Below are 23,998 nucleotides of genomic sequence, written 5' to 3' on the forward strand. Positions count from 1 at the left end.
AGGTCAGTGAGAAATCATGCCTGGTGTTATGGGATGGAGTGTGTCATCCCCTAATCTTTGCATAGAATTCTTAGATTGAAGTCCTAGTCCCCAGTTCCTCAGAGTAAGGCTGTCCTTGGAGACTGGACATAAGGGCTTTAAAGAGGTGATTCAATTAACGTGAGGTCATCTGAGTGGGCCTGAATGCAATGACTTGTATCCTTACCAGGAGAGAAGACCACGACACAGCCATGTACAGAGGGAAGACCATTGAGGTCAGGGGGAAAGACAGCCATCTACAAGCCAAAGAGAGAGGCCTCAGAGGAAACCTGAGCACCTTGATCTTGGATGTCTAGCCTCCAGAATTGTAAGATAACAAATTTTGTTGTTTAAGCTACCCCATCTGTGGTTTACTAACTTTTAATGTGTTTTCATAATGAACCTATAGATAAAATTGATTTACAGCTTTCTATTTGGTGATATCATTGTCAGACCTTGGTACCTGTGGGATGTTAGCTTCATAAAAACACATCTGCAGGTTTCCTTCTTTGTCTGTGCTATGGAATATTTCATTATTCTTATAATTCTTTGACAATACTGTAGTATGTGCACACATTATTAAATTATAAAGTACAAAAAGGCATACATTTAAAAGAATATACCCCCATCCTGTCTTCCAGCTACCTAGTTTCTTCCTCAGAGGCAGTTATTATTATCTGCTGCTTTTATATTCCTTTATAGATATTATATATGTGCAGACACAAATATGTGCACACACATTGACTCAAACTGTGGTATAACAAACACAGTGCTCTGCATCTTGCCTCCCCCCAACACATTTTGGAGATTGTTCCATAGCCATATACAGAACCTCTGCATGCTATCTAACAACTGCACAGTATTCAATTTTGCAGACAAAAATTAATCTTACCAGTTCTCATTTTAAATACTATTATCACTTCCTGTTCTTTAAAAGTTCAAAATACATTTCTCTGAAAGCATAAAGACCTGGGGCTTTTTCAGATGTTTGATGATTTCCTCAGATTTTTTCAATATCACTATAAAGTTTTTCTCATTCTTCTTGGATAAGTTTGGGTAACTTATTTACCTATGGAAAAAATTCATCCCATCAAGATTTTTTTGAAGTTATATGCCAAATATTTTGCAAAGATTCAACTTTGATTCTTTTAATTTCTTCCTTGGCCATGGTTCCTTTCTTCCTTTTCAATTTCATGTTTTTGTGTTCCCTATCTTTCTTTGATTAGGCTAGTGAATGGATTATTTCATTGTCTAGCCCTGTTTTCAAGGAAATAGCACATGGGTTTATTCATGATACTTGCTGGATTTGTTTTTAAGTAAGAAAGCTTATTAGTTCATTTTCCCCCTTAGATTCTACATATGAGTGGAAACATGTGGTGCCTGTCTTTCTCTGGCTGGCTTCTTTCACATTGCATAATGGTCTACAAACAAAATAAACACAGATTCATCAATACAGAGCAGGCTGACAGCTGCCAGGAGGAGTGGGTTGGGAGACAGGGTTGGGGGAAAGGGTTAGGGGGTGGAGGAATTGAGCAAAAGAGAAAAAAAGGAAGAACAAACTCATGGACACAGACAACAGTGTGGTGGTTTGGGGTGGGGGTTAGGTAGAAGAGGCTTATAGGAGGATAAGTGTGGATGGACAGAGACTTGATTTGGGGTGGTGAACACACAATACAGTGTACAGGTGATGTGTTGTGAAATTGTGCACCTGAAACTTGTATAATTTTGTTAACCAGTGTCACCCCCCAAAAAAATCAATAAAAAGAAAAAACTAAGAAAACTTAATTTTGACTTTGTTTTTATCATTTGGTTCTTTCTGCAAATCTTTTATTTATTTTGATGTTCTTTTAAGTCCAATGTTTTCATTCTCTTATGTTGTGGACTGAATGTGTCTCTCCATATCGATATGACGAAACCTAATCCTCAATGTGATGGTGTTTAGAGGTGGGAACTTTGAGAGGTGAGTGCTTTATGACTATGGGAGCCTCCTGAGTGGGCTTAGTACCCTTATAAGAGACCCCAGAAAGCTCCCTCACCCCTTCCTCCATGTGAAGACTCCACAAGATCAACTCTATGAACCAGAAAGCAGGCCCTTGCCAGATGCTGAATCCACTGGCACTTTGATTTTGGACTTCCCAGTGTCCAGAACTGTGAGAAACAAATATCCATACTTTACACCACCCCGACTATGGTATTTTGTTACAACAACACGAGTGGACTAAGACAACTTATTTTTGTTCTTGTTGTTCAGGTGTTTAAGGCCATACATTTTCTTCTAAGCACAGTTTTAACTATAGCCCATTAGTTTACATGTTATATTTTCATTATCAGTGCCATCTAGATTTTTTCAAGTTGGGTTTTGAATGTTTCTTTAAATTCAGAGTTGCTTAGCAAAGCACTTTAAAATGTCCAGATTGTAAGATTTGATAATGAATATCTAATCTATTGCATAGTAATCAGATGATGAAGACTTTACTATTTCAAACTTCTTGAAATTTCCTGCAATTTTTTTGTAACCTGTTAAGAACTTGTACTCCAAATTTTCCAAAGACCCATAGAAAAAAGATATATTCTCTATCATTAGGGTCTAAATTTAGATAGTATTATCTAGTTCATGTTCATCAATTATTTTGTTTAGATTCTTTTACCTACTTGATTTTTCATAGATTCAGATGTTAAAATCTATTATTATGTTGCTGTTTATTTCTCCTTGCATTTCTATAGTTTTCACATTGTGTGTTTCATTCCTCTATCATTGTATATATCCTGACCCCCATACTTTAGAGGGTCTCCATACATTAAATATATCCCTACCAAAAATGATCAGAAAAAACATCCAAGCCTGTTACTCAGGATTTGGTGTGTGGCTCCTGTACAACACATCCAGTAACTTCTATTTTTCATGGCTAATGCCGTCCATACCCTGAGGAAATGTTTCTCTCCCTTTCTTGTTCAATGTCACTGAAGAAAAGGTGGCCAAGTCTGAATGTCAGGAAGGGTTGTGGGTTGTGAGTCATGCAACTACAAAACTGTAGACAACAGAGATGCACACTGCTTTGAAGTGTGGGCTTAAGTGAGAGGTGGACAAATTAATATCACATCCTCCCTCTCAAATGGCATGAGTACAACAGATTCTTGTATTTAAAAAAAAAAAAAGAACCACCTCAGCTCCCAGTATGCTGCACATCTATTTCCTTTCATCAGAATCTTCTGGTGCCATTTCATAGTTGCAGACGGCTCACAAAGGCCAGCAGCATTCACAACTGTTGCACATAATAGCTTAGGCACACTTTGCAATATCAAATAATGCACGCTTGCTTAAAATCTGAACACAGGTAGGTCACAACATAACACAAGTTATATAAAATCAGATATCAATTCTTTACATTGATAAAGAGACACTGAACACAAAACTGGAAATCATTTTTATCTTCATAATAATATTTAATAAGATTTAATCAAACTGTCAAAAAATAAAAAATTAAATCCAGCATTTTAATTGACTTAAAAATTTTATACTGGTTAATATATTCTGGATTTTGCCTTTTAATTCTAATAAACAATTTTGAACTTTTATAAAAATATAACCTTTTTGAGACATTCAAAACTTAATTTTAACTTTCTTAATTTTGTAATTAATTTAAATGCTAATGAAAATATGTTCAAATTTTACACACTGTGAATACAAAAATGCAGTTTAATTTTTAATGCTTTAGATCAGGAATCAGCAAACTTTTTCTGTAAAGGACCAAACACTTTGAGCTGTCACAACTGCTTACCTCTGTTCTGTAGGACAAAAGGAACTACAGATGATGTGTGAAGAAACATGTGTGGCTAGGTTTGACCCCAATGCCTTAGATTATTACTGTCTATAGAAAGAAATTAGGTTTATAAAAAGTTGATTATAATGCTAATTATTTTACTGAAGTTAAGATTAACACAATAACTTATTTGGAATGAATATGTAATAATTTGTGAATTATTTCTGTCTTTTAAAAAATCATCCAAATATCATAAGCCTAATAATAGAACATGTGCAACAATAATCAAATTTGCTTGTCTGATATTTTGCCAATTTTCCGTCATTTAAACATCATAGCTCTACCTATACTTTTAAATTTTGTTCTTAAAAAGTTATATTGTCATGTAGAATGATAAGAAACATTTTTAGCAGTTTATTGGCTGGATTTATAACTTTTAAAATATTTAGACAGATGGTACATGGCCTCCATTTGTTCCCCTGCCCTGGGCTCCAAAAGCCTCAGGTGTAGGCCTAGGTATGACAGTGATCAAGAGATTATATCTCTGCTGTCTTGAATTACATTCTAGTGAATTCTCCTTTACATCCATAGGCTCTATTCTAGACTAGTGATCACCATTTTTCATATGGACTATTGCAATAGCTTTTTTATTGCCTCCCTTCATCTATTCTTGTCTCTCCACCCCAATCTATTTTCTGCACAACAGAATAATATTTTAAACATACAAACTGGAAACTATCACTTCTGCCCTTAAAGCTTTTCAATTGCTTTCCATTACATTCCATTTCATTTCCAGTTATCACATTCAGGATAAAATAGCATTTGATGCCCTCTAAAATCCTGCTCATTCCTACCTGTCTTGTGCACTCCCTTCTTGTCCAATACTATATAGGCACACTGGCTTTTTTTTGTACCTCTAATACATTGAGGTATTTCTTGCCTCTGGACCTTTGCATCACTCTGGTTGACTTGTTCTTCCTTGTACCACCCTCCTTTGCAAGGCTGACTTCTTTCTATTTTTAGATCTCTGCTTAAACATCAGCATCTCAGAGAAGACTTCTGGTCTGCCTGATCTAACATGTAGGGGTAGGCAAAAGTAGGTTTACAGTTGTAGTACAAATAAATAATAAAATAATTAATAAATAATTCAAGAGTAAACTCTGTGTTTTACATACTCAGAACTGTAAGCCTACTTTTGCCCCACCCTTTATGTGATGCTTGCTATTTTCTGTCATTACACCCTCTTCATTTCCTTCAGAACTTCAGGGGAAAAATTTGTCATTAAATGCGTTTTCTTGTTTATTTATGTGTTTACTATCCTGAAAGTTCTTTCAGAACAGGGACAATTTCTATTTTGTTCATACTTCCATTGCCCACCATAATGCCTGGAAGTGGTAGTTATTGAGAAGATGTTTGTAGAACAAGTGAATGAAAGCACATTCTGGTCATATAGGTCCGTTCAGCACAGAGCCTATATTCCCTAAGGCATGGTAATGTCAGGGTCCCTTGAACTAATGATTGTCAATAGCACTCCAAACCTTTATTCCTGAGGTCTCACCAAGCTAAACTTCCTTCAACCCTCTCTCTGCCTTCCAAATGTTCCTCTCAGGAATAAATACACTTGTTCCACCAAGTCTTCGATACCTTCTTTAGCCTCACATAATAGGTTTCTCAACTTCTACATTTATTGTCTGAATCAATCATGTCTGTATAATCTTATGGTGCTTAATTCTCAGTGCCCTTGATAGGGCACTTAGCAGGAACCATGTGCACTTAATTGAACAGGTAGCAAGAGTAAAGCCTTAAAACGTAGATATCATTCATTGCAGCAGATGGGGTTCCCCACCCTACTCCATCACCTCACTCTGGAAACTAGAGCCTAAGATAAGGCTTAAAAGCATATATTTTATTTTAGGAAAGGATGCTACACAACAGGTTTAGGGAACTAGAGAGAGAAAAGCAGGGAAGAAGGGTGTCCTAAATTAGGCTTCCCAGAAGTAGAGACTGAGATGGGCATTTTTATGCAAGTAATTGATTGAAGGTGTGCTCTCAAGAGAAAGCTGTGAAGAAATGAGGGAGCAGGGTGGACCAGAGAAGAAACCAAGAAAATCTGTGGCTTCACCTGAAGTCTAGCCTCAACCCAATCCCATGAGGACCTCTGGAATACAAATGGCACCATAGTGTCATCCCACATTGACAGCTCCAGTTAGTCATTGGCTATGGATGTCCTTGGTCAAGAGTAGGTTATTTCTAGAGAAAGTGGCTCCCCTCAATGAAGTTAATTCTCTTGAGAAGCATTCATCTTTGAGACCCTAGCATCCAACACATGAAGCAGCTGGGGCATGGGTATGCTGACCTAGTAAAGTTGACCTTGGTGGGGCACCAACAGCATCCTCTATAGCAAAAAAAATCCAATATATGGATGTATTCTCAAGCTGATCACCACTATGGGAAACTGGGGCTCAATCTTGCTGGAACTCTGAGAAACCTTACGTGTTTCAGATATATATGTAGAATGTGCTTCTGAATTGTTTGAACAAGATATGGAGGAGGAGAGCATTCATTCACCAGTTCCCATCCCCACTAGGCAGTGGATACGCCATGGTTTGTGACTTTCTTGCATTTCCAGGCTGCCAGTCCCCTACCCAGGTGTCAGATAAGCTCTAGAGCAGAAAATGGGACACCCAGTGCAGCTTAGCAAGAGGCTTCAAGTCACATCTGCCCTAAACTGGTTCCACAGCAATAACCCAAGCAAAAAAGTGAGACAAGAGGATATGAAGGAGGTCACAGGAAGTATCCAATATATTAATTTCTCTAGGTCTTTGGAGAATATGGCTAATCTGTCTGTCTCTTGAGAATTCTCAGGGAGCTTTTCTTTCCACTGCTCCTCTTATGCATTCTGGACTATCTGCCTGATATGCATGTTCATTTATGCAGGACGTGGAGCCTTACAGATGAATACTGGGTAAAAGAAAAATGATAATTTTCAATCTAGCAGTATCTGGCTCTCTGTATTTTTCTTAGGGTCACTGGCATTGGTGGCATTATTTCATTCTTTGGTGATAATTACATATGGAATGTTTCATTAAAAAGCTCAGATATTGTCTATCATGAGAACAAAGATGAACCCTAATAGACTCTATCCACTGGTGATGATTGTAAGGTGTACATATTGCAAAGTGATCCCTGAACACCATTATAAATGGCAAACAGGGATTCCTTCCCCCAACAAATGTGGCAGGTTCCTACAATGAAACAAATCTGCAAGATAGCACATTGCCTTCAATTCCCACAGTAATTAAGAAGTATTGTTCATGAGGGTTAGAAACATATAATATCCAACCTCCTTGTTTAATTAACAGAGCCCAGCGAGGACTCAAATGCACAGGTCATTGTCATTATGAAAGAGTTGCTGCCAAAACATTACAGTCAGCTTACTAACATTCAATCATGTCGCTACTAGAAATAATTTTGTGGTAATTGGTGTATTCTAGACAAGGGAGGACCGCAAATGGCTGCCGGAATCATTAATGATTTGTACTAACTTTCATGGTAAAAATGACGATATTAGTTTACCAAATGCTGGATCAAGCCATGGGCCATTAATGGGAGGATATTCTTGGAATGTTTTCAGAACAAACTCCAGCTGGTTTATTTTCAGCTCGCAGACACAATCACATGCATCCCACATCGGATCCACCACAATGCTGTCAGATATATCACAAATTAAAGGCTCCATGGGCTCATTATCAGCTCTCCTTCTTAAAAGCAACACATTATCTTGCCGAGACCACCAAATATTAAAAGAGCATTTTTAAAAACCAAAAAATGCATTGCTTTAACAACTATTTGCAGTACCCAAGTGTTCAAAATGTCCTTCATTGTCAATTTTGCCTCAATACTTGCACACACACACACAAAAAAAAACCCCACAACAACCCAAAAAGCAAATTCCTGTCCTGGCAGGAAGGCTTTGAGGCCAAGTCTCTTAAGAATGGGGTGTCAGTTTATTAGTGAACTTAACATGCTTCATTCAGAAAACAGAGGCACTGGCATTAAACAAGCGGGTTAAAAAACACTTACTCCAGGAAATTTAATGTATACTACATTAGTATCCACAGCAACTCACATGTCTCAGCAATTTGCTGCACAAATACATTCCTATAAAAAAAGCTTCTGTTTTTCTTGAATCTTCAGAACAAACATAAAGCTTATTTAAATTCCATTTCTGTCTTGCCTATGTATAAGTTTCCTCTCCCCAACACTGAGCAATCCTATTTGAAGACAAAGGGATGTTTGCAAAACAAAACAAATAAATATAGAACAAAGGGATAGTTCCTGTTTTTACTGATTTTTCAATTGATTGCATCACTATTGCCAACTCTCATGATCAGATTATCCACCCAGAAAGTGTAAGAAAACAAATCTTTCATTAGCACTTAGTGAGCCAAGTGCCGAGTTTCAAGAATCCAAACCCGGATGGGCGGGAAGGCTCTTAATGTGAAAAAGCACCCGTTGAAGGTGACCAGGGCCTGTTTGTGCACCGCATTCTATTACCAGCAGTTGTGTGTGCAACAGGACTCCTGTAACGATCGCCTATATGTACAGTAATTGTTAATTAGCGCATTTGTAGCCAGGCGCCACCAAAAACAGGATGGCATTCTTCCATCGTGATTAGGGGTTTTGTGAGCATTTTGGGGTGGGGGATGTTTTCTCACTGAAGATTCTTCCGCCCTATTCACGCTCATTCAGCTCTTTCTAGGGGAAGTAAAAGCTGCAGTGATAATCCCTTAAATATGACTTGGAAGAGTATAAAAGGTGCACTGTATAAGCAATTGGATGAGGAAGCCTTTTATGTCGAAAAGCCACTGAATGGGTGGCTGACAACAGTGCACGTGAGTGGGGAGACAGGCAAGGACTTTCCTTTCTACAGTGGTGAGAGAAGTGGGAATACCATGGCAGTCCAGTTCCCTTTAATCATCTGATTGCGGTGTAGTCTCTGCCCCTTGTTTCACCTTGTTTCTCAGAGCCAACCAGCTCCTCGCTGCCATTTTGCTCTCAAAGGGGCAGAGGGAGCAATGCGATTTTTGGTAGCGACCCAGTTTCTCCCTGAATGCCAACTCAGCCAGCTGGCACCAAACAGGCCGAGCCTTCTTCAGACGGGGTTAGCAAAACTCAAATTAGCATGCTCCATTTTAAAAACTTGCTTTTATTTAAAGACTAATTCATGACAAACAGTGGCTCCCCCACTGAGGTCTGGCGCCCCGGGGGCTGGCACCCAACCAAACACATGCAACTAATTGCCACCCTGGGATGACACGCAACTAACAAGCTCCATTTTGAGGCAGTAGATTCACTAAGAATGTAACCCCGGAAGGCAGCGGACGCAGAAAAGCTCCTTTCATAACCCTGTCCTAGGCTAACCAAGGCAGCAAAGCCCCTGAAAAACACTTTTGTTTCCCTGTACCGACAATTTATCTCCACGAATGTCTGCAAACATGGCTAACTTAGAGGAAAGTGGGCAAGAGCAGTGAGATCCTCCTCATGGTTATTGGAGGCAGGGGCTCTGCCTGTTTTCCTCAAGGAAATACAAGTTGCTCCCTCTCTCAAAGATATGCTCTTTGCCCCATCTGCAAATCTATTGATACCCAGTGCCTCCCCCATAGACTTTAATTTACATGCTTAAGCGTCCTTTATGTAAGCAGGGCACTGAAGCCAGATGCCTAGGTTCAAATCCCAGTTCCACCATATACTAGTAATTGGTAAGTAATTTAACCCACTTATGCCTCGGTTTTCCAGTCTATAAATTGGGATAATATTAGCAACTGCCTTTAGGTTGCTATGAGTATGGAGGAGTTAACTAATAATTTACATAAAATAATGTCTAGGAATCATCACTCCTTTATTAAAGAAGCTCTTTGAGTCTGAAACAGCACAGCCTTATAAAAGGAAACTCCCCATTGCATACTCTGCATTTCAGTCAAAGTCCACATCTCCCCATAAACTTCCCAGGGTTTCTACCTCTTAGCCTTTGCTCACCATTCCTTCCCCTCTTCAACTGTCCTTCCCCACTGCCCATCCCTGCATGACCAAATCCCATGTTTCATTACCACCTCCGCAGAGATTCTTCCCTGCCATTCCAGTGGCAATGAATCCCTTCGCTCTTGGCACACCACTGGCATTTCTGAAAATAAATGACAGTATTTTATGTGCCTATTATATTTCCTCTTCTAGACTGACAGCTCCTTCTGAGCATAATCTGTGAATAACTGGCATATACTAGGCACTCAGTGAATGCTTGTTGAATAAGTAGATGGTTGAGTGAAAAAATTGTTCTTCATAAATGAAGAGCTCTATAGTATGCTTATGCTGGACACTACCTAATGATAAGGGCATGAAAATAATTTCTTAAAGACATTCATAGTTTCTTTGGCTCAAATTAAGAGTTCAGCTTAGCTTGTCATTGACTTAGGTTCACAAATCAAACCCACCAGGGGGGGTTGTCAATAACTGTTTAAGTCTTCTAGGGCTGCCATGACAAAACACTACATGCTGAATGACTTAAACAACAGAAATGTATTCTTAACAGTTCTGGACAGTGAAAGTGCAAGATCAAGGTGTCAGCAGATTTGGCTTCACCTGAAAATTCTCTCCCTGGCTTGCAGAAGGCTACCTTCCTGCTCTGTTTGTGGTCTTTTCTCTGTGTGTGTGTGCCCCAGGTATCTTTCTCTTTCTATAAGGACACTAGTCATATTGTGTTAGGATCTCACCCTTCTGACCTTGTTCAACTTTTCTTACCTCTTTAAAGGTCCTGTCTCCAAATACAGTCTCATTGAATTTCAGAGGAACAAAACTCAGTCGGTAACAAACACTTGAAACATAAATATTCCAGAATTTACTTAAATCCACAGGAGTTTAGAAGAAGGGGGGAGCATACATAATCCTTTGCTCCTTGAGGTCAGTCCTGGCATTCAGGGCCTGATTATATGATCAAAAAATTCAGCCAGTGGAAGCAGGTCTGGCACCAAATACACAATGTTCTATTCAGATGAAAAACCCATCTCTCTTAAGAATTTGTGGGATTCAGTTAAGGGGCTCACCCATGCCTCCCTTGCAGGTAGAAGAACATCAGTATCCCTGGCAGCAGCCACAATAACACTGGCTTCTGTTAAAGCCGTGACCTCTCAAGAACAAGTGGAAACTTCCAGCTAAAACCATGTATACTTTCCAGGATAAGTCTTACTTCAGTCCTTGTAAGAGACCATTTATCTGAATCCTATCTTTCTGAATATAGACCTGGATCTTGAGGTACCCCTGAAGGTCAGAACCAGATTCTCATGACAGCATTCCTTTCTCCATTTTCTAATTCTAATTGCTGTTAACAGTACATACCATTTGTACTAGATAAGTTGGTCTTCCTGACATTGCTTCAAATCACTAATTCCCAATTAGGCAGATCCCTCACTGTACTCCATAAGCTGATGACTCCCATGGAATGTGTTCATGTCCCTCTCTTAAAACACTTAACACTTTTTACCTGGTAGAATAAGGATTTCCAGGCATATATGTCTCTTGCCAGATTTTTGAACTACTTAAGGTTAGGATTGTGCTGGATCTATCATTTTATCCAAACCAGTCTCTAACACGATGTGGCACCCAGCAGAGTCACAGTAAGAGTTTCCTGTAGTTCACACAGACTTTGCTAGGATCATAATAGCCATGCTAAGCATCAGAAGCAGCACATGGCAAAGTCATCCAACTCTATCCAGGGGAGGTCAACACCTCAGAGAGATCAAATATGTTCCTCCATTTTTAATCCAAAGCTTCTGGCCAGTTGACCCAGAAACATCCCACACCTTCACCATGACTCACTAATTTGTCTGAAATAATAAAGAGGAAAATGAGAGGCTATTAGTTCCACTTCCATTCTCCAGTCAATCATCCTTCTAAATAATTAATCAGTTGAAGTATTGCCAAGAAATTTTTAGGCATCTCTCCAGAAGTATAAAGTAGTCATTTTCAAGTGAAAAATTAACCATTTTATTCATCTTGAAATCTTATTATTTGCCTTAAAAGGTTGATTTGGGAGGCTTCCCTTTCTTTCTTTCTTTCTTTCTTTCTTTCTTTCTTTCTTTCTTTCTCCTTTGAGTGCTAGGGGAGATAAGAGAGGTCTAGGGTGAGACTCAAATGTAGCTTCCCTCCCACTACTCATTTATTAATGAACTTGAGAATCCTGTGTTTAAAAAAAAAAGATGCTCTGAAATATTTCCTGACCAGTTAAGCATTATTATATTGCCATATTAGCATGCCACTCTGACTGATCATTTCTGGCAAAGACAAAGTGATCAATTGTCATCCTTTCTTCCAATAATTGATTTAGTGAAGAATTGCTCTAACTCATGCTTTCTTGGATATTGCATTCTAGGGGAGGAGGCAGTTAAAAGGAAAGTAAACTGACCAACAGGTATGGTAAGTTTTACAAAAGAAACAAAAAAAAAAGACTAAGAAAAGGGGAAGATGTACCTTAAGATGTTACAATCATAATCTATGGATCAGAAGAATATTGAAACTGTGGACCTTATATGCAATCAAATCCAAAATATGAATATGGCATGGAAAATTTAAAAAATATATATTTAGTAATCAGCTGACCTCAGAAGTTGAGTCTCCAGCGACACCTACTTCTCTGTTTTTTATTCTGGTCACATGTTTTTTCATTACTATTATCACAATTTCTTAAGGGTAATTTTCTGAGTAAGAAGCATTGTGTGCAATTTACTTTGCCTGTCTCAACTCGTCTGATACTCATTAAAGTCCCAACTCTTATATGTGTGATGTATTTCCAAAGGTAGTACAATATATAGCTAAGATATTAATTTTTTTCTTCTATCTTTTTAGCTTTTTTTTAGAGGAGTGAAAGTGAGCAATAATGCTAAGTTGGACTTCAACTTCACCTGTAAAAATTTTGCTTAGGCATATTTTGATAGCCTTGTCAATGAGAATGAAGCCTGGGACAACTAGATATCTTTAATTTTGAAGTATGTACTTTGGTGTACACATACATGATGTTCCTAGGCACTAGGAACATTTTCTTTGGGAGACTTAGTCCCATGTTATATGAGATATATTACACTAAACAATTGTCAAATGTGAACTCTTTGAAAATATTTTTGTACTTTTACATTTGAAATTATTTGGTTACATATAATTTGGTTTAATTTTTAAATTGCCTAAAATTCCTCAATACTCCCATGTATTTTCAGAAATGCTTAAGGAGTGAGAAAAGTTAACTCATAACATGTCTCTAAATGTAGACTTTTTATAATAACCAAGTTTAATAATTAATAAGAAAAATATAGTGTTCCATTTTATTGACATTTCATTAAATATTTGTTCTGATTCTGTAATTTCTCTATACATTGAAACCAAAATAACTTTTCTTTCTCTTTTAGTTCTCAACATTTTGCAAGGCCCTTGAAAACACAACAGCCCTAGGCTTTCTGTAACAGGTTGCAGAGCTGGGTGCCTGAAAATAGCAGGGCGTATTCCCCACACACCTTAACTGGGGGAACAGGAATGGATGATATGGTATTTAAGATACATTGCATAACAATGGCAAGTTAATAGCTGTGTCTTTCCTAAAGGGAAGAGCTCTGCCGTCGGGGGCAAAAGGTGTGTGTGACCTTAAGAATGTACAATGACTCTGAATATAGGCAGGGAGACAGATGCCCCATGTCATGGGGAATGTGGCCCTAACTAGAGACGGCAGCCAAAAGAATGTAAAAGATACAGGCGAAAAGATATAGGGCAAAAGTAATGGCAAAAATTGCACATCATAGGAGGGGCCAGATATGAGGTCACAAAGGAAGTTCCAGGCCAAGCATTTAAAATAACCACAGGCTGAGAGAGAATGGAAAAGCAGCCATGTGGTCTGTAGTAAAGAAGCAGCCATGCAATATAGAGGAAAGGGTGTAGGAGAGGGTCCCGCTACAAGGTCTAGAGGAAGAAGGAGAAGACAGTGTCAGAGCTGATGGAGATGTGTGGGGACCTGCCTAACCAAGCACAGATTTGTGGGAGATACTTGGAGCTGAACTGTGTCTGGAAAGCTGAGCTACAAGCTTCTGCTTCTCTGACAGGTGTGCAAAGAAGCCACTCTCTTGGAACGTGGGCCTCTGTACTCTGCCATGATGCAGTGTAACACAGCAAATGTAATGGTTTTCTGAACCATTACATGGAGGCTGAGAACAATGTACCCCAGTTCCTGAAGGAGAGGGCTGCTGCAAGAGGATGGTGACTCAAATCCACAACAGCACTTAACAAAGAGGATGGAGGTCTGCTTGAACCACCAGCTCAAGAACAGATTAAGGATCTGGGGAACTTCTGGGCATGGTTTTGGCTTATAGCCTTTTGGGGAGCAAGGGAAGTACTGGGTTTGGGGGAAGAACAGGGCTCTGAGCAGGAGTATACTCAGCCCCACCACCATCCCCAAGATTGGAATCCTGTAAATAAAAACGTGTTTCCTTCCACACTAATTGTTGCGCCATGTATCAAGGTGCTATGAGCCCTGGTTTGCTTGGTTGCATTTAGGCTCAGGTATCCACAGGTTAAAGAAGTTATGGAATGTGTAACCCATTCCTGGGTCTCCTATGGCACTCAGGGGTGTGTCCCCAAAATAAAGCTGATGTTATTGTAACCATGCATGATCCCCTTTAGCTCCAATGAATGTACCAAAATTCCTACTATGAAAAAAAAAAGCCTGCTCTAATTTTACTGTGATTTGTGCACTTTTCTCTGAAATTCCACTCAACTTTACTTGTAAAGATCACCTTGCTTTTCTAGAAAACTTTCAAACCTTAGTGCACATGAATCTTGTTTAAAATGGAGCCCTGGTTGGTGTAGTTCAGTGGATTGAGCACTGGCCTGCGAACCAAAGGGTCACTGGTTTGATTCCCAGTTAGGACACACACCTGAGTTGCCAGCCTGGTCCCCAGTAGGGGGTGCATGAGAGGCAACCACCATTGATGCTTCTCTCCCTCTCTTCCACTCTGTCTAAAATAAATAAATAAAATCTTTAAAATAATAATAATAAAATGGAGGTTCCTGGGGCCCTATCTCCAAAGAATCTCATTTAGTAGATCTTAGTGGAGCTGAAAAAGCAGAATTTTAATCTTCTGAAACCCTAAAGGGTCTACAACCTTTCAGAAAACATTGGTTGATGATAACAGCTGCTGAATGTGTCTTGCCTTGAAATCCTGGACAACCTGAGTAAATTTAGGCCAGTCTCTCTCAATCCTGGCTCCCATTAGAATCAATTAGCTTTCAGAACAGTTACCTCCAAAGATTCTGATGTATTTGGTCTAGAAGAGAGCTTGGGCATTGGTATTTTTGAAAGCTTCCATATAAACAAATCAAGTAACACAGATAGCCTAAGGATGTTACCTCATTCAGCCCCCCACTGAGGTGCTGATAAGGCCTAAACATCCTAAAATGAGAACACTGCAGCAGAAATTTAGCAAAACTAAAACCCACCCAGACCCCTATTCCCAGTTTGTTATAGCCCCAACACACCCAAATGGGTCTCATGGTTACAGCAGTGGGGAATAAATAAGCCCTTCCCTTTGGTTTTCTTCTGTTGGAGAATGATTTACTAGCTATATTATAAAAGCAACTCCATTATAATTAGTGTTTGAATTATAAACAAAACCAAAAAGATATAGAAGGAATAGTCTCTTAATCAAAGCTACAAAACCAAACAATTTCTAGCTGCAGCTAAAAGCAAACTCTGAAATATTAAGAGTAAGCTCTCCAGCCCTTTGATTTCTGTCTCTTTCCCATAAGAGCGACACTAGACATTTTTTCAATTAAGCAGTTTGACAACCTGAAGAAATCCACAGTGCGTAATTTAATGAGTATATAATACTGTATGCATGGTAATCGGTAGGCTGACAATTTGCTCATTTCAAACTGACAAGAGAGCACTACACATTAGTAAAAAGGTTTTTTTTTTTGGGGGGGGCTGTTCTCTTTTCATTAAATAATTTTATAGTTGAGGAACATTCCAATTATATTGGCAAAGCTGTTACTGGTGGTCCTGGGGGTGACCTTACCCTCAGTTGCTCTCCAAGTCCTCAAGTTTTGTTGAAGAAACTACTTTTTAAAAACAAAGCACGAACACAAAATACAGACATTTTAAGGTTCTTTGATGTTGTCAGGATTTATAGGGAGCCTCCTAAGTCATGACTCTATTGGTGATTTCACATTACACAAATTCTAACCTGGTATGTGCAAATTCTTCACAATTGCCACTTTATAACCTGGAATGATTCTTGGAAAAAGTGCTTAAATTGTTAAGTTATTCAATATTTCAGAAGCAGTGTAGTGTACTGGAAAAAACACGGGCTTTGGTGACAGCCAGATAGGGACTCCAATTCTGACTAAAGCCATTGCACAGCCTTGGTCAGGTGTCATCACTGTTCTGGAGCTGAGTTTCCTGATTAATAAAATGGGGGCGATAACAACTACTTTGTATGGAGAAGACTATAAAATGTTTCTCACAGTTGCTGACAACATAGGAGTACTTAAATAAGTTGACCCACAAAGTTCAGAGTATGGAGTTTTAACAAAAAGTTAACTATAGTCTGACTTTCCTGAGATTTCTACCATAAACCTTACTTAGAGTTATATAGGAAAGAAAACAATACTCTAACATTTATGCACCAAAGTGGGTGCATTTAAAGCTGTCAAGATTCTAAAAGGTAGATGTTATTACCCCATTGTTATAAAAGAGGAAGGTATCTTAGAGATCATATGAAAATTTTCTGAAATGAAACCTCCTATATTCCTCTCTTTGCTCTGCCTACCAGGAAACTCAGAGTGAATTTTTGTGCTCAATGTGTATTTGTAACTCTATTAGCAGCCATAGTAAGAGGAATTTTTCTGAATTTTCTATGTGTATCTTATTATTCCTAATTTATTTTAAATTGTCTATAGACTACTGCAAATGAAGTAGAGGTTCCTTAGCTGGCTAGTAAGGGAGCAATGACCAGGATTCATTTCACCTGATTCTGGGCTAGGGACCCTCACATACATTATGGAAATTACATAAAGGTTCTCACAAGCAAAGTATGTAGTGAAGACATACCTGACTGTTTTGGTTCTATGTCATGCAGAGGAGCAAACATATTAGCCTTCTATTTAAGAGGAGAAAGTATGAAATCTCCATTGTCCTTATTTCTAAAATGGGGATAACTGTTTCATAACATTGTTGTGAAAGTTTAGAGACAATACCTGTGAAAACATTCAGTAACATTTGAAAAGTCTGAAATATTGACCCATTAAGATATAAATGCAATTCTATCAATCAGAAGCAGTAAAACTCAAATGCATAACTCACAAACATCCCTTAGAGATCACTTTTCCCTCTGAACTCCATGCACTTATATAAAATTCTGCTCCAGGCTGAGCCAAGATTCATACTTGCTGCCCTTCTTTCCTGTCATAGGGCACATGGTGATCTGGGTGTTGTCAGCAATGTCTAAATTCTTATTGTAAACATGTCTATTAGAAATACAGAAATGTATCAAGAATACACTCATATAAAGTTTTCAGATTTGTCATTCATACAATAGAGTACCGAGTGCATACATTAATAACAATGGGTCCATGATGTTTTCTCAGAAGAAATGGTGTAGTGCAAAGCAGGAAGCTTTCAAACTTGAATTTGAAGGCTGGTTCTGCCATCTACCCACTGCATGACATTGGGCAACACACTGAACCTCTCTGAGCCTCTGATTCTTCCACTGACAAATGAAGGAAATATGTCTAACTCATATAGCTATTGTATGTAAGCAGGGGTGACATTCAAGATATTTAACAATTAGTATGGTGAGGGGACCAAAAAAGAATGGACTTAATAGCTGTTCTGGTACACGCATTAAATATGAAGTCTGTTTGATGAATTAAACTGCGCAAGTGCCTAGCTTGATCCTGGATGATGGGAGGTGCTGAAACATATACAATGCATTAAGCAAAGAAAAGATGCATTGTACAACATTGTGTAATGACATACTTATAGCAGTTAGGCATACAAATATCTATACTCTCTCCAACTATCCTTTTTTTTCCATTTGTGTTGAACTTTGAATCCACACATTTTATTAAATAGTTGGTGATTTTATTAAATGGTTATTAGCTTAAAATGATGTCTTTTGACTCACAGTTGAATTAGTTCTCAAAAAATTCTGGACTCCAAAATACTTAAAGTGATCTTACTTGGAATTTTATCAGATATATATATACTCATTTATAATTCTTATGTCATCTTAATGGATGACCCTTTTGTTATTATGAAATGATCTTCTTTATCTTTCATAATACTTTTTGTCTTAAAGCTTAATCTGTCTGATATTAATATAGCCGCTCTAGACTTCTTATGCTACTTCCATGCTATTTCTTTTCCATCAATTTAATTTAAACTGATTTCTATCTTTATATACAAAGGTTGTCTCTTAACAGAATATAGTTGTTCTATTTAATCAATTCTGATAAACTCTGTGTACCAATTAAAGTTTATAGTCATATAATTACTGATATGGTTGCATGGAGGACAATAATTTTATTATTTGTTTCCTGTTTGCCTCCTTTGTATTCTTGTCTTCTATGCCTTTTTTCCTGAATTCTTTTTGGATCATTTTTTAAAAAATTAGTATTCTATTTTATCTGTTGTACTTTTAGTGGTTGTTTTAGGAAAAAAAATATATATATCCCTGACCTTTCATAGTCTATTTAGACTGTGTAAACCTTGCAAGTGTATAGAAGTCCATTTATCATTTTTATGCTAGAAATGTCCAATGCATTGCATCTATACACAGTATATTATAAACACCACAAAGTGGTGTTATAATTTTTTCATTAAAAGGTTCTATAGCCCTGGCCAGTCACCTGAGTTGGTTGGAGCATCATTCCATACACCAAGGGGTTGAGGGTTCTATTCCTGGTCAAGACACATACCTAGGTTGCGAGTTCAGTTCCTGCTCAGGGACCATATTGAGAGGCAAGTGTCAACGTTTCTCTCTCACACTGATGTTTCTCTCCCTTGCTCCCTTCCTCTCTCTCTAAAATCAACAAACATATCCTCCCAAAGATGAGGATTTTAAAAATAAAGGTTCTATGTATTATAAAAATACTAAGATGAAAAATATAATTTTATATTTACCATCTCTGACAGTCTTCATTCTTTCCTAAAGATTTAAGCTTCTACTTTATCTCACTTTAGCCTGAATTCCTTCCTTTAGAATTTTTTGTGGTGCACATCTACTGGCAATGAATTCTCTTAGTTTTGTCTGAAAATGTCTTTAATTTGCTTTTATCCTCAAAGGATATTTTCACTATACATAGATTTCTGGATGTTTAACAGGTTATTTCCTCTGTACTTTAAAAACTGCTTCACTTTTTCTGGCCTTTGTACTTTCTGATTAGAAGTCAGTGCACATTTAAAGCCTTGTTCCCTGAAATGTAATGTGCCATTTTTCTCTGGCTAATATCAAGATTTCCTCTCTATTATTGGTACCCACAAGTTTGAATACGACGTGCCTAGGCATGGTTTTCTTCAAATGTATTCTGTTTGGGGCTCATGGAGTTTCTAGATCTATAAATTTATGTAACTCTCTGAATGTGAAAATCTTTAGCCATTATTTCTTCAAATATTTTTGTCCCATTCTCTTTCTCCTCTCCTTCTGAGAATCCAATTACATATGTATTAGGCATTTTAATTTTTGTTACACGGGCCCCTGAGGCTCTGCCTATATATTTTTTTCTGTTCGGTATTCTAAATCCGCTTTTCTTTAGAAACAAAAGTTCTACTGATCTATCTTTAGGTTCACTGACACCTTCCTCTGTTACTTCTGATATAAGTTCACTCAGTGAATTTTTATTTCAAATATATTTTTCAGTCATAGAATTACAATTTGGTTCTTTATGTGTTTCTAGTTGCTATGTTTTTATTCACAGTGAGTGTATTTTTCTCTCCTTCACTGAGTATTGTTATAACAGCTTCTTTAAAATCTTTGCTAAATCATATACCTGGATGGCCATGGAATTAGTCCCAAAAAATTGTCTTTTCAATTCACAAGGGTTTTACATTTTCTCAGTTCTTCGTATGCTATGTAACTTGGGGTTATATCATTTAACTGTATGCATATGAATATTATGGTGTGAAGCCTATTAGAGATCTTTGAAGAACATTGATTTATTTGTTTTAGTGGGCAACTAACTTGGTTATATGCAAATTGAAAAATCTCTGTTGGTTGGCAGCTCAAATCTCATTTCGGTTCTTTTATCTTTAGCTGTGTTGTGTGTGTCTGCTCCTTGCATGTGTGCTTTAAGGGTCCATCAAAAAAGTGGGCAGTGTTTACACAAAGAATCGTGAGATTCCCCTGTCTGCCTCTTTCTTTTCCAGGATTCTGGCTTCATTTCCCAATGATTGTGGCTACCTGAATTATGTTCTTTGGGTTTTCAAACCAAAAAGACTGTGGCTTTTCTACTGGAGTTAGCCACCCCAAGTCATGTTAACTTCAGCCTGTCTTTAGTTTAAAAGTTGTAAAATGGGGAACTCACTCTGCACTGGTCCCTGCATCCATGTTTTAAGTTTCAGTTACCCTCTAGAATCTGCTTGCTTATTTTTATTGTCAAATGTGATCAGGTAGTTTTTTCCCCCTCATACTTTATAGCTGTCACCTGTGAGAATGTCAGGTTCAGTAGAGCCAAACTAGAAGTGAAAACAAGTACAAACATTTAGAAAGCATTCCTTTGCTTCTCCTAGTTCCTCTATTTGAAATACTTAATCTCTACCCATAACCTCATCTAGTGATACTTGGTTTTTGTTTTAAGTAAAAATTTCAGTCAAACTTAGAGCTTCCTTGATTATCTTGCCAAGCATTTGAAGAGATTTGGAATGAAAGCACAGCATAAAGTTAAATGATAAAACAGTAATTAGATCTTGCTCCCAAACTGGCAGCATTTCATCTTAAAGCAATGAGGCTTGTACAGGATCATGGCTACAAAAGATTATCTACCTGGAACTTTGTCATGTTATTTATTTTACCTTATATATTTTTCATTCTAGAATATCTCTATATCCTGCCTCATTGAAAACTGCAGTAGGTAATATCCTAAGAAAAGTAGAATATTAAAAATAATATCATTAAATACCAACACAGAGTTAGTAATTGCACATTTCCTTCTAATAATATTCCTGTGGCTACCGATTCTGTAGGGGTTTTACATGCCAGGCACTTTGCTAATCATTTTACATAAATTATCATTTAATCCTTCATAACCATTGTAGGAGGTAGCTCCTATAATTAGCCTTATGTTATGGATGACAAGACCAGAATTCAGAGAGGTTAAGTAAGTTAACTGATATCACACAGCAAACAGAAGAAATCCAAGTCAGTCACCTTAAAGAGGATAAACAGCAAAGAGTGTGTATCTGGCATTAGGAAAGACAAGCCCTTTACTTCAGAAATAAAGAAGAAAGTCTTTCCAAGCAAGGAGAAATAAGTGAGGATTTTAACACTTAAAGTTATATTCTATAATTCCTCTTTCCATTAATCACTTATATTAAAATGTCCCTCTTTCTGATATATATTTTTACTAATAGCTTTACCATTCAGAAACAAACAAACAAACAACAAAAGAAAGCCTTGCTTCGTGGCTTAAAAGCACTATCCACAGCAATAACACAAGGATCAAGTGATTCTAGCAAAGACGCATAGAGACATGCAAAGAGGCATGTAATACCAGTGCTCCATTTCACCTCATTTACTGACCCTAAACCTTCTCTGTTTTCCAGATAAATACTAATCAGGCAGGTGATTCACCAGAGAGAAATTGGGCACATGAAGAAGCGAAGAGGCCTGCCTCATCCCACCACATCTGCATTTGGTGGGTACTTCTCATTGAGAAGATGCAGCAATGCCTCACAATCCTACAAATTTTAGGGGCAATCGTGCCTAACTCATGGGGTTCAAGTGACTATGGAATGGGACTGAAAGGAACGCAGAGTCCACATATAGTAGAGATACAACCTAAAGTGGAAACTGGAGACAGGATCTTGACTGCAAGCAACAAAACAAATACACATAGTATCTTTGTGTTCTGGCATGTGGAGCTTTTCAATATCTGTATTTATTAAATCTGTTAAATTGTTTGCGAAGACCTCATAATGGGAAACATTTTTAAGGGAGTAAAGATGAGAAAGGGTGGTAGAAAAAAGAGAGGAATATATGTATATATAAACATGAGTTCTAGGAGTTAAAGAAATACATTCTACTGACAACATGCTGTTCTAGGAGTTCTAGGAGTTAAAACATGAGTTCTAGGAGTTAAAGAAATACATTCCACTGACAACATTATGAGGAAATTTTACCACATTAGCTCATTTTTCCTCCTTTCTTGTGATTTTTTGAATGCATACTCAAACAAGCCAGTGTAACTATTCAAAGACATACGAAGGTAGGTAAGTGACTATTTTGCCCTCTCTTCAAGACTTTTCACAAGATTTATCCTTCATCAGTCCTAATGTACATCACGAGGACTTAACTCTGACCAGCAACAGTCCCATGCCGTTTTAAGAGATATGATTCATATCAGAAGCATCCTCCTGCTGCTACTAATTTCATTCCAATCCCACAATAATTCTCAAAGCCATGCAACGCATAACAAACCTGACTGTGTAACTGCTTAACCTTACTCCTTACACATAAAAATTATGAAACATGTGTAACTATCTAGTGGGGTGAGAATAATATAATAGCATGTCAATCAGGTAAAAGTTAAACTACATTTCACAGGAAAAAAAAGATAATGCTTTCTTTAAAAAATGAAGTCATCACTCCTTTATTTAACTGACATAATATTTATACTCCAATTTTCAAAAGGCAGTTACAAATAGAAGTCGAAAGAGAGTAAATTCTCAAAGGGAATTGAGCCCTGACATTTTACAATTTTAAAAGTTCTATTTTATATGTACTATCATAAGGATGCCCATAGTAGGTCAATTATAACAATTTAAAAATTTTAAATTAAGTAAATACTACCTCTCTGATGACTGTTACCTCTTCAGTGCTCAGTGGCAGGATGCACAAGGCTTTTACCCAGGGTCTAGGCAGGCAGGCAATTTGGGATACCTACACCAAAAACAAGAGATACAGATGATTTCAGCAGTGATCTGAATAGCTTCTAGGTACAACTTCATTAGGAACATTCACCATGAATACTGAGTTAGCTGACTGCAATGGTGTTGTTAAAAGGATAGAATAAAGGCACTCATATGATTTCTGTAGGTATTATCATTACTCTGCATAAGTTCAAGAGTGGCTTAAGTGAATCACACAAGATCACATACAGAAAGGGCAGAATGGTGCCTGTTCTCTCCAACTCCTCATTTTTATTCTAGGACTGTTCTACCTGAATTATTTAACCAATCTCAGGAGCTAACCAGTCCTGGCACTGGAACTTTCTATTTTGCAAAAAGATGAGCCTGACCCACGCACGAGTCTGGAAGGAAGAGTACTTCTCTGGTTCTGAAGTGGTCTGTGCCTAATCATCTACCTAAAGAGTGTTTTGTGGGTCACTTTACTTGCCTTTTCTCTGAAACCCTAATGACCACAAAACTTCCCACCTCTTATCGTACACACTTTCCACCTCTGTCAAATGGGCATGATGATATCTGAGGGGTATATCTATCAAGAGGATAAATTTTTTATCCCTGGCTAGTGTGGCTCAGTGGATTAAAAGCTGACCTGCAAACCAAAGGGTCATTGGTTCAATTCCCAGTCAGGGCACATTCCTGGGCTGTGGGCCAGGTCCCCAGGAGGGGGCATGCAAAAGGCAACCACACACTGATGTTTCTGTCCCTCTCTTTCTCCCTTCCCCTGTGTCTAGAAATAAATAATTAAAATCTTTTTTTAAAAAAGAGGATTTACAAAAAAATAAGGATTAGTACCAAGCACAGTTCCAGTTCCTAGCACACATAAGATGCTCAGGCAAAGTGAGAGCCCTGTGCCCCACCTTACTTTCAGGGTTAAATTCCACTTACAAAAAGTGACAAGGAGACCAGAGAGACCTCACTATCCATAAAACACTCAATAACTGTGTACAATATATTCCTCCTGCTGGTCAGCCCTTCTGCTCTGACCTCTACCTTTGCTTTCCCTTCA

At 37.8% G+C, this 23,998-nt stretch overlaps 1 protein-coding gene across 1 annotated transcript in view; it reads right to left on the reverse strand.

Moving 5' to 3' along the window:
- Positions 1-23,998, reverse strand: part of FHIT (fragile histidine triad diadenosine triphosphatase) — a 1,459,115-nt gene that overhangs the window by 1,037,040 nt on the left and 398,077 nt on the right. Inside the window, exon 3 of the mRNA XM_028518409.2 lies at positions 22,877-22,966. The gene's annotated coding sequence lies outside the window, so the exon portion shown is untranslated. The remainder of the gene's footprint in view (positions 1-22,876; positions 22,967-23,998) is intronic.

Source organism: Phyllostomus discolor, chromosome 7 (genome assembly GCF_004126475.2).
Source record: "Phyllostomus discolor isolate MPI-MPIP mPhyDis1 chromosome 7, mPhyDis1.pri.v3, whole genome shotgun sequence".
In the NCBI taxonomy this organism is placed as follows: Eukaryota; Metazoa; Chordata; class Mammalia; order Chiroptera; family Phyllostomidae; genus Phyllostomus; species Phyllostomus discolor.